Source organism: Actinia tenebrosa, unplaced genomic scaffold, assembly GCF_029948245.1.
Source record: "Actinia tenebrosa isolate PJP-AT-01 unplaced genomic scaffold, QUT_ActTen_1.0 PGA_scaffold0__85_contigs__length_37466705, whole genome shotgun sequence".
Lineage (NCBI taxonomy): Eukaryota > Metazoa > Cnidaria > Anthozoa > Actiniaria > Actiniidae > Actinia > Actinia tenebrosa.
The window spans coordinates 32,683,729-32,695,733 of NW_028292569.1; the positions used below are offsets into that span (position 1 = coordinate 32,683,729).

At 44.8% G+C, this 12,005-nt stretch overlaps 1 protein-coding gene across 4 annotated transcripts in view; it reads right to left on the minus strand.

The window, feature by feature from the left end:
- LOC116297256 (uncharacterized) overlaps positions 1–12,005 on the minus strand; it is a 55,159-nt gene that overhangs the window by 41,139 nt on the left and 2,015 nt on the right. Inside the window, exon 1 of one of the 4 annotated variants that reach the window (XM_089024099.1) lies at positions 11,271–11,288. The exons of the other annotated variants lie outside the window; for them this stretch is intronic. The gene's annotated coding sequence lies outside the window, so the exon portion shown is untranslated. Of the gene's footprint in view, positions 1–11,270; positions 11,289–12,005 lie in introns of those variants that run through there. 4 annotated transcript variants of the gene reach the window in all.

The window sequence follows — 12,005 nt, forward strand, 5'->3', positions numbered from 1 at the left end:
CCTACAAAGACCAATTCATTGTCTTTTTGTTTCTTAGAAGGCTGGTAGTAATTCTTGAACTGAGGCTTTTTCATTCTAAAGCCGGGGTGTGCTTGCGCATAAAGTTTAAAGGCGTAGTCTGTATTTTCAAAGTTCTTATCCGCCTGCATCTTGTCTTGGTAGTTCTTGTCCAACCAATCCCTGTAAGCTTGTCTTTTTTCATTCCAAGCCGCCACGTCTCGCTGATATTTCTCCAGCGCTAAGTCGTGTCTCTTCCTCTCAGCGGCTAAGTCTCCGCTGCGATCACCTCTAACTAATCTATCCAAATACTGACCACCATAATTAGCTCCAGTGAATGCTAAAGCTGCAATAACTCCACCTGCGACTAGGCTAACCATTTATACATTAGGTAGGTACTTTTCCTTCCGTAGGTAATCCTTTACCATGATAGCCCCGCCTACGGCAGCGGTCATCTTAGCAAAGTTAGCGAAGCTCTTGCTTGGGTCTTCAGTAAAGTCTTCTTTGAGCACTTTCTTACCTACCCAACCAATACCCGCAACGATGGAAGTAATGATAGCTGCCTCTTCAACAGTTTTCAACAACGCGGTCGACATTATATTACAAAGCGAGAAGGAAAATCTAGGTCGCCACGGGTGATAAATCTACTCCATTTCAGGGATCTTGCTTTTTCTAACAGCCGGTTCCACAGGTGCGTGATATGTTGGCGGCACATGCACGGCCTCCCACTTTACTTTTGGCTTCGTTGCCCGCCATTGTAAGTAAAGGCTGCCTGCTGCTATAGCAACTCCTAACGCGCCAATGACGTACCCAGGATTAATGAAGGATTCCTCTTCCCCCACCTTTTCTTCTTTCTTTGCTTTATTCTTTTTATTCATCTCCGCGAGCTTCTTTCCCGCGGCAACTCTGCCTGCAGATTTAGGCTTGGTAATCTTCTGCTCCTCCTGAGGTTGTTCTTCGGTACCACTCATCTTATACTAAGGGACTTGAAGGACTTGACAAGTAACTTGATGACGACTTGACAATGACTTGGCAATGACTTGACAACGACTTGACTAAGTACTTGAGAATGACTTAAGGACGACTTGACTAAGTACTTGAGAATGACTTAAGGACGACTTGACTAAGTACTTGAGGTGACTTGACAACGACTTGACTAGGTACTTGAGGCGGCTTGATCAGGTACCTCAGCAAGTGCCGCCTGGAAGACCCTTTCGACTTCTCTGTCCTTCTTGAAGTCCTTCCAAGATGTTCCTAAGGAACCTAGTACCTCCTTCAAGTCGACATGCTGAGCCACGTGAAGTGCCGCAGAGGCGACTGCCATTAACTTACCGCACTTTAAAGACAACCACCCGCAGGTTATCTTAAGTTCTTGGGCGATGACATAGTCATCTCTTATGTCCTTCTGTAGTTGCTCCACGTCGTCTATGGGCAGTGCAAGTCCAAGCAATTTAGTGGCAAGTCGGATGGCGGAATCTGCTACGGCGTCCGTGGTCTTACTTGCAAGGGCGGCCTCGTACCTCTTATGGAACTTCTTAACCTCCTCTTCTGACAGCTTATTAACCTGCTCATGGGTAAGTTCCTTGCCTATCATTTCTTTGCACTTCCCCGAAGACACGAGGATGTTAAGTTGTTCCTTAAGGTTACTTTCATCTAACTGTGTGGGGACTTCATCTATGAGCTGCTCAATGTCCATATACATTAGGAATCATAGATTCCAACCTCATACGGAAACCTCAAAGAGAAGATCATCTTGGAATGTTGGTGCGTTTTTAAATGCCGCATGTATTCATGCAACTGTTCCTTGCTTATCTCGCCGCCGTAGTCGCTTAAGATGGTTTCCAGGTCAGACTTACTTGGAGTATAAAATACTACGAGAGAGCCTATGTTTTCCCTAAAGGGCTTAGAGACACTGGTAAGCTGCTGGGAAAGCAACCAAACGCTTATATTGTCGTGTCTGCCGCTGAAAGCGAGCTTCACTAATTCGGAGGTGCGTCTTTTTACGTCGTCCCCACAGGCAATGTCATCCAGTATGAGTAAAGTCTGTGTATCTTTAGGGAATTGCTTGTGCCAGAACTTCAAATGGCTGGATAACTCGTTAGGGTCTAAAATATCTACGAAGAAGTCGTCGTCTTTCACTCCTATGCCTTCCCAGGTGCGGTTATTCACGTAGGTGGGACAAAGCAGCACTATGTAGTCAAAGCGGTATCTAAAGGATCCTAATAGCTGCTCTACCACGAACTGGGTCTTTCCGCAGCCGGTGGGTCCTACTATCAGAGCGTTACAAGGCATGTGATCTGGGTTCATATATAGATGGACCCAGTGGAAGCAGTAAGAAGGATTGCCGCCGACGCAAAAGATAAAAGAGACACCATAGAAATGCAAAGGGAAGAGATAGGCCGGTTAAAAGAGCGCGTACAGGAATTGTACGATGAAATGTGTGGTCTGAAGCGTGCAGAACGGTTTGGCGCGCTTTTGACAATGGCGGGCTGGGCTAAGGAGTCCATTAAGGACTTCATTCGATATCCCCCATAGATATATGGACTGCATTACGTGTGAACTACCTGCTGACTGCATCATCGTTACCCCTCCGACGCCTCGTAAGAAACACAGCTGCTGTCACTGTAATAAGGTATTCTCTGAAGAAGACTTCGTTGGACATTGGTGTCCCGCGGATACTAAAGCACAAAGGATTTTAGACGACGCTCGAGAAGAGTAAGAGGTTGCAAAGAAGATCTTACTAAGCCCCGGCAAGGGGAATTAGCATAGGTCTTTCTCTTTTATTGTTATTTTGTTAAATGCTGCAAAGAGGTCTCAAGTAAGGACCTATTTTTTATTGTTATTTTGTTAAATGCTGCAAAGAGGTCTCAAGTAAGGACCTATTTTTTATTGTTATTTTGTTAAATGCTGCAAAGAGGTCTCAAGTAAGGACCTATTTTTTATTGTTATTTTGTTAAATGCTGCAAAGAGGTCTCAAGTAAGGACCTATTTTTTATTGTTATTTTGTTAAATGCTGCAAAGAGGTCTCAAGTAAGGACCTATTTTTTATTGTTATTTTGTTAAATCATCACGATCGAAGAATGGTTAACATGATTATCTTTTTGCTGGTTTCAACAATGAGAAAGAATGATGCCTCATCTTTTAATGGGGGCTTAACAAAATAACAAGAAATAATAGACCCTATCCTAAAACCCTCTTACAGGGTTTAACAATTTAACAATAAAAAATAAGGTATATATAATGAAGTGCGTGCAATGTGATAGAGCTTTTAGTAGCAAGCAGCGACTGCAATACCATCTTTCCAAGAAAGTCTGCCAAAAGACCATCAGCACTGTTTGCGGTGACTGCGGTAAGGAACTGTCCACTGTACAGGCCCTACGATATCACCGCGAGCATAGAGTCTGCCTTAAAGGTCATTGCCGCCGATGCGATGAACCCCTCTTCGAAGAAAACTGGCATAAGTACCGCTGCCGTCGCTATGACCTCACAGATGTGGTCTGCGAGACCCACGGCGATTTAGCAGAGCGATGTTGCCCCCTTGAAACCGGCCGGGTGCTCACGCGACGTAAGAAGGAGATCGACCAAGATTTCGTATGCTTTGACGACTACGAAGGAGTAAGATGGGAGAATAGGGAACACTGGGACGGCATCTGCGATAAATGTGGTTGTCAACGCAGCGGTCAACATATTTGGTGTTGCCTGTACGAAGGTCCCAAGCCTTTAGATCATTACCTTGCAATACGAAAAGAATGGTCTAATATATGATGTTACCTTACATCGCAGCGTTCGCAGGAGGAGCCTTGATTACGATATCGATCGATTTCATGTCGGAAAAAATGAGGTCCGACGTAGCAGACCAATACCTAGAAGCCCATGAGGACGACTAATCACACAATGGATTAGCCTCCGCCTTTCTTTCAACGTCGAACTTCCATCGACCGTTGACTTTACCATAGCTACGTATGTGAGTGTACTCTTCGCCTTGCAGTACGTACCGTACGCAGTCAGGAGCCCATAAACTGTACTCTTGGCTGCCGTCTAAGAGGACCAACCTTAAACGGTTAATGTCCTCGAAGACGACGTAATTTTTTATTTTGTATGAAATGCCTTGTATTAATTCGCGCCAGTGAGTTTGTTCAACTATCATTATATTTATGAAATATCTTTCGGTGCGTTTGTAGCGTCTCCTGCGACTTGAAAGCCTTAACGCAGCCAGGGCAAGGTATGCGAATGCCGTCGACGTAACGGTCGATTTCCCTACAGATCAGATCGTAATCGTTGCTTACCATCGTTAAGTATCCATTCATTTCATATTGCGCCAATACCGCTTTTTGTTTGTCGGACAATACGCCGTTACCCTTTGGCGTCTTCAGTTCCAGACATAACCCATTGTATTTTTTATGGGAGTTAAGAATTAGGATGTCGGGTTGACCTGCCTGGTAGCCCTTTTGCCAGCACGTTATCCTTTTACTGGTGGTATCTTGCAATTCCCCGAGTCCAGGTGCTAATAACAGCGTAGGGTAAAACCGGCGTATGCGATCGATGACCTTCTTATGTAAGTCGAACTCATCCTCGATCTTGAAGGTCAACTTATTTGGACCATCCAACGAGTATTTCCCCGTCTTCCTTAACGTAGGTAGGACGTCTTCGAAGACCCAATCTTGGAACGACTCTGCCGTTGGCAGTTTGGAGCTGAATATCAATTGATACAAACCAGATTCCGTCACGTACAGGGATTGTGGGTGTGAACCAGAAGGGAGGCGATTCACCTCTATTCTAAATTCACTAAGCCTCTTCTTATGCTTATCCCGCACGTGGACTTTAATAGCATCTTTGGTGTCTGCGTAACCTAATGCCTTTGCTACCTCTTTCGCCTTAAAGTACAGCTTGTCGCTTTGCACTAGGCATTGCAGTTTAGTTTCGTTGTTTTCGAATACGCGGAGCATATTATACGTAAGGGATATTTTTATCCTCAGTCATCCTAGTACGCAACGCTTTTTAGCTGATTCATTTCCACGCTTAGCTGCGCGTCTGAGACTACGAAAATGTATGCATTTATCTTAGTAGTGTCGCTGGCGTCTTTGGTGCGCTTGATCTCCAACGTAATGCCGTCCTGGGTATTTACCAGGCGTAATCCCTGTCCATGTAGGTCTTCGTCGTTCGTCGTGCGCATGTCGATCCACAGCGCATACTTATCCTTAAAGAATTCCTTTGGGCCAATTTGGTCGCCAAACTTACGCGCGACTTCCCGGTACATGTCCTCGGGCTTTATCCCTTGTGAGTAAACCTTATTAGGCACTCCGTTAATGCTAACGCCTACGTTAGTGATGTTAGGATTAAAGAACGCCTCGGAGTCACGCAATCCTGCCGTGTATGTCTTTGCGAACAGCAACATTATCCCTGTAAGGCTGCGCCTGGGAAGGTTAATGCTTTGGTTGATGACCTCTTCGACGTTATTTGTAAAGCTGAACGTCTTGTACATCACGACGTGATCGTAAAGGAAAGCCTTCCCGGAGCTGTATTCCATACCGGCGCTACGTGCTAAGTCTTCGCTGTATACCGTTTCATACTGCAGCTCTAAGTTAGTAACGGAGTATGGGTGGACGGCTGATGAACTTACATCTTTTCCTTGCAGGATGTTCGTAGTGTCTGCTAGGGTCACTTCGAACTGCAGTTCGCTTAGCTGCCTTGGGTAGTATGCACCGTGGTTCGTGATAATTTCGAAATCTAATGGAACAACATATTTAGTACCATAAGCCGTCTTTATTTCGTCTTCTCCTGAGGCGCCAGAGGTTGCGCTTCTTACCTTGCGTATGGCTACGCTTGCTATTCCCTGCTCTATCCTTTGTGCACGGTCAAATGCAGTCAACCATAAGTCTTTGTACGTGGTATACAAATCATACCTGTTTAAGTCCAGCAAGGATTCCCCGGCGAACTTTACACGCATTTTGGAAACGAGGTTTCTACCCGCATTATTGACGACGTGACGCGCGTCTGCGGTATCTGGCTGTATTGCTAGGTCAAACCTTAAAGCCAAGGTACCAGGTACTAAGACTAGGTTATCCGTTAGACGGGGCACGCCTACGTACAGGGTTTCCCCTGGCTTTGCGCTAGAAGGTGTGAATGTAACCCGGTGAAAGGTGCGTTCTGCTTTCAGTCCGCCAACCTGCTTAGGTAATACGTTGGGGTTTAACTTTGAGCTTATCATATATAATGGAAGTAGAAGGAACGGATTTTGATCCCACCACCGAAGAAGGTCAAGTCGACATTAACGACGACGAATACGAGTCTTTACTACCTAAAACCAACGACCCCACGGAATTCCGAGGTAACATGGTGCGTCGGTTTGGAAAGAGAGCCCGCGCCGGCTGGATGGCTTTCCTAGACAAATACCGCACTAAGAACCCAGGCAAACCCATACCAGAATACATAAAGCTCGATAACATCGACTTTGGTAGTAAGACGATGATGAAACCTCCTAGGAGCAAAACCGCGGAAACCAGCTTTGGTCCGGACGGCAACATCCCCGAAGCCCCCGGCGCTGCATGGCTTAGTAGGGTTCAGGAACAAATGGACGAATCCATGGAAGAAACCCCGGACGATTTTGATAGGATCAAGGAAGAATTCCCAAACTGGGATCCAAACAAAGTCCAAGTAATGTTTGACGCGGATAACGAATGGGGCAGGGAAGTCGTAGTAGCAAGGTTAAATAGGTCTAATGCTCATCCATATGTCATCAGGGACATAAATGGTAAATACTACGCAGATAAAAATATTCCTCCAACCCTTAGAAAGACATTAGGAGAACCCAACTTACCCGAAAGAATGAGAGAAAATAGTGAGAATATTGACGAAGCCGTCGAAAGAGTTAAGACCATAATGCAGCGGCAACAAAAAGGTCTTGAGGCGATAAGGGAAGTAGAAGAGCTAAAGCAAGCGATGGAGGAAAGGGAAGCAGATTACATACGGCAAAACCGACTACTCCTTGATGCTCAAAAGAGAGAACTTGACGACAAGAATCAACACATATTAGAACTTAGAGGACAAAGAGACATTTCTCTTCGCGAAAAAGACAGCGCCCAAAGGGCATTCAATCTCGCCCTGCAAGGCCTGGATATAAGCAAGGAAGAAGCCAAGGACTTACGTACCACCATAGAGGGTTCTTTGGTGGAGCGGCGGCAGTTAGTTGCTGAAATCAACATTAAAGAAGAGCAAATCCAGCAAAGAGATCAGGCCATCGAAGACCTGGAAAAAAACATATCCGAAAAGCAGGAAATAATCAATGACCAGGCGCGCCCCGAAGAAGAAAGGGAGGCAGCTCAAAAGGAAGTAGAAACCCTTCAGGAAAGAGTCGCGGAATTACAGGCGCAAAAGGACAACCTGGAAAAGGAGCTGGGGCTTACTACCAGGGAAAAGGTAAAAAGAGCCCTTTTGAAGTATGGCGTTCCGCTGGCATTTGCAGTCGCTATTAGCACCGTAGTAGGAGTTATCCTATCCGCGCTTAAGGCTACGGGCGCGGGCGTAAAGAAATTAGGCAATGGACTAACGGACTTAGGAAAAAAGATGGCAGCCGGTCTTCCTGGGCTGCTGGGTTCGGTTGTTTCCTTGGCACTTAGGGCCGGCGGAGAACTGCTAAAGTTTGTGGGTAACAACATTTGGATCTTGGTCGTCGCTATTGGGGTGGTATTCTTGAAGAAGATGAAGGGCTAATCTTATCCTTGTGTATTACTGGGGGCTTATCGTCATCGGGTACCCGAGGTGTTCTCGACTTGGGATAAGTAAAGATAGTATTCGCGCCGCCTTGATAATGTGGAACTAGCGGCAGCACGCTCATGGTGCTAATGGGCTTATGATTCCAAATAGCATCCGGCGTAGGTTCGGTTGCCTTACCCGCAGCATTCATTCGGGCAATGCTGGGCTTGGCGCTGGAGGCAGTGGCATCGCTGGGGCGAATCTGAAGCTTCGCATATTGACAATTGGCTATCATGTGAAAAGTTAATGGTACTAGGTCTTCGAAGCTATATAGGTTAATCTCAGATGAAAAATGGGTTGGGTGCCTATTATTATTTTTCGTCCTGTAAGGCAACAATGGGGTGTTGGTCTCGTCAACAATCCTAAATCCAATATTACATGAATACCGCTCCGACATACTAATAGTGCATACGATTAATCCTAGCCCCCCAACATCCACCCACAGTCCGGTGTCGTACCACTCGTCGCCCGTGTAGTCCTTTTCCTCTAGGTAATGAAGAAACCAGTCCTCTTTCGTGTGTGGGTTCATATATTTAAAGACTAAGCACCGTAAGAGTGCTAATGGTCGCGTGGTTAAAAGGCTTATCTCTTTGATCCTCTATGCTATTCACGCAAACGCGCCCAGTATCGTCTACACGCATTTGCAGCTTTACCTTCCCATGGCAATCAGCAACCATGTGTAAAGTCCAAGTCGTAAGATTCTCAGCACTGCCGGGGTACGGCTCTACGGAGAAATGCACAGGCTCCCTGTTGTTCGTCTTCACGCGCATAGGCTGCAGTACGCCATTCTCATCCAGGAACCTAAAGCCGACGTTGGCGTGACTACTCGCGCCCATGCAAATACTACAAAGGATTAACTTCTTTCCCGAGTAGTTCAAATTCACGGACATACCCGTGACATCAATCCAAGATGCCTGGGTGTATTTTTTCTCGCCTGTGTAAGTCGTATAGACACAATCTACTCCAGCTACGTAGGGGTTATTCATCGCCATATATAATAGCTCAGACCAATGCTTGCAGCTGCTAAGCCGGCCTTTAGTAAGTCATGGTCATATTCCTCAGGTATCGCAGGCAGGACCTTCTTCGATGGTTTCTTAACTACGGGCAGCTTCGTTTCGTGTGACTTTTTTGGCTTCTCTACGAAGTGAGGAATGTTCCTAAGAGTGTCAGAGTTCACGTCATTCGCCCCAAACTTCATATCCTTAGTAGCTCGCTGCAGTTTATTGTTATAACCCACAACGGAATTGGTGTTAATAACTAAATTACTTGGCATTAACCAACAACCAGGCGACAAAGCGTAATCCAGTCGCACTTTAGACTGCTGCACCGCTAATTGATATCTCTGCACCGACTTGGATATGTTGTTCTCTATTATTGCAGACTCAAATAAAGTTAGGAATTCTTGTTGCGTTTCCTGTGAAGCGCCTTGGGATCCAACAATGGGGTTGCGGGTATTTACCTGCGCTCCCAGGATGCAGTACACGAATGCTTCAATGCTACGGTTAATCCTGGCTAGGTTCCTTAAACCTTTTCCTTTCATTAACACGAACGGATCCCAAGTGCCGGGGTAGTTTGTTTGAATTCTAGTAATTAATGAATTATTACCCTTATCGCCGCCCATATCACCGAACTCTAACTCATTACTTGGGTATTCCTGATGTCCGTAGTCAGCCGGCTTCTCACCATTGGCACCCCAAACGTAAACTATACCCAGCCCATGCGTCTTACCCTCCTTATAACGAAAATCTTTTTGCTGTGGTTTGAACTCATTAATTAACCTTTCCAGGGCTGCGGCGTCATATCGATTATTCAATGGATTAAATGCCTTATCTCCCGGTAGGGGTACGTTAAGCTCCTTCAACAACCTCCTTACCGTAAAGGCAACGTGAAACTGCATAATTGGAATGTGAAACATGTCCGCGGCAACACCACAACCTTTAGTGGCAGCCCAAATAGCAAAGTCTAACTGCTGCGGCCAATACCGCATATTGGGCCCTGCTAACCATTCCCTGGCCTCTTTACCCGACGTATGCTTCAACATCGTATTCTTATAGATATTTCTCAGCATTACGTTAAATGATTGTTTACCCACTGAAATCTTCAGGTGCGTTACCAGCTTTTCGAAGTTGTTTACACCACCTTCAGCATCGTAAAATGGGTAATCTTCCGTGGTTAACAATAAGTTTCTAGGAAAATTAGGTGCTTTATGCTCGGGTTTTGGTGGCCTTTCTTTATGAACGGGGCGTACAATCGTCAATCGCTGCACCTGATCACCTACTTGCTCCAGCTTTGAACGTTCCAAGTCTGCATTGCTGTACATCCTGGAGCCGTTAAAGTAAATCCCATCGGGTCTTCTTTCGAACTTACTAGGGTCTGCATGCGGAAACATCTTCCTAAAGGCCCTCCAGTTCCAGTAATCCCTGTTGTCATGATGTGGCTGCTCCTCAATATCATTCCCAAAAGCGTCGTACATTAGTATATATAATGGATGTTATACCATCAGCGCCTCCACTTTATCCTGAACTTCCTAAGGAACCTAACGAATTAAACGCTGAAAACTTTCGTCTGAATAAAGCGAACTTAATCCTGGCTTACTTGGAAGGGCAGACAAAACACTATGAAAAAGTTAGAAAAAAGTACGTTAGAGCCCGGAGTACGCTACATAAGATTGCGATAACTTCAGGATCCATATCTGTTGTGTTAACGGGCTCTGGCGTTGCTACTTCGCTTACTGGACCGGGAATAATCGTTGGAGTTCCTTTGGCTGGCGTTGGGGCAGCCTGTGGTATTATTTCAGCTGTTGCTACGGGCATTATGAAACAGTTGTCAAGCAAAATATCAAAACACGACACGACAATAGCTCTGTCAAGGGCTAAAGTAAATACGATCACTGACCTTGTCTCAAAGGCTTTGCGTGACAGAAAGATAGACGACGTAGAATTCTCGCTTATTTTAGCCGAAGAGGAAAAGTACGAGAAATTAAAGTCGGACATAAGGAATAAAAAAACAGTCGTAAAAGATCTTTCCGAGGAATCTCGCAAAAAGATCTACCAGGAGGCAAAAGAAGAGCTTCAAAGAAAGCTTGCTCAGTAAACATCTGCTTCGAAAAGAGCGTGACGGGATTCTATTTACATATTGAACGTCAGTCTAGAAATTACGCGTAATATAAATTCAGTGAATTATTACGCGTAATATGAATTATTTGGCGAATTATTACGCGTAATACGAATTATTTAGCGAATTATTACGCGTAATATGAATCATTTAGCGAATTATTATGCGTAATATGAATTATTTGCATGACTTTATTTGGCAAATTATTACGCGTAATATAAATTCATCGTACGAATTACGCGTAATATGTTATTGTCGCCTCGGAATCCATCCTAACAGGGGGTGGCTGGGGTCTATTTCATAAAATATTTCGTAGATTACGTTAGGGTAATAAGGAATATCCTTATCCAGCCGACAAAACATCCACTCGGCTCTGCTCATATCAGAAACCTCGGGAATAGACTTACCGGTAATTTCAGACAAAAGATAGGGAATAGCTTTGTAATATTTCCCTAGCTTTAATTTTTTCAACGTTTTCCGTAGACTTTGTGGGGTTGGCTCTTCTAAATGGTCTATGATTTTCTTCCTTACTTCATCGTCTAAATATACCGGTCGATAACCTTGGATATGACTCATCCAGTCCCTAAAGTATTTTATTCTTTTGTATGGCGTCTTCTTACGACCTCCGTTGGAATAATATTGTTCCCTGGTAGCACAAGGCACGGCATTACGAATATTTTTACCGCACTCGTAACACTGTGCTGACGTGTCGTCTTCTATTTGCATTTTCTTACCACAACAAATATACTTATTTGGTTTAGTAGGTACAAACTTGGGTTTCAAGCACTTTACACAGAAATCATAAACAAACTCTTTACAATCTTCGCACTCCATATATAGACTAACATATTTGCGCTGTTGCCCCCAACCACACTTGGAGTGGGTTGTTTCCGTAGGTGGATTTTTGACACGGGTCTTGCCCGTGTTGAGATTGCGCTGGAACCCCCATTCCCTATACTACTTGGCAGAAGCGAGGTCATCTATAAATGCCTTAATATCAACATCTTTGAGCTTTCTGTAAGTAATCAGCTTCTTGGATAACTGTGGTTTAACTGAGTTTAGAAGGCATTTGAGTATGGAGATTGAAATCACCAACATTAATAAGTGGTTCAGGTGATAGTATGATTTCTTCGACGTAGGAA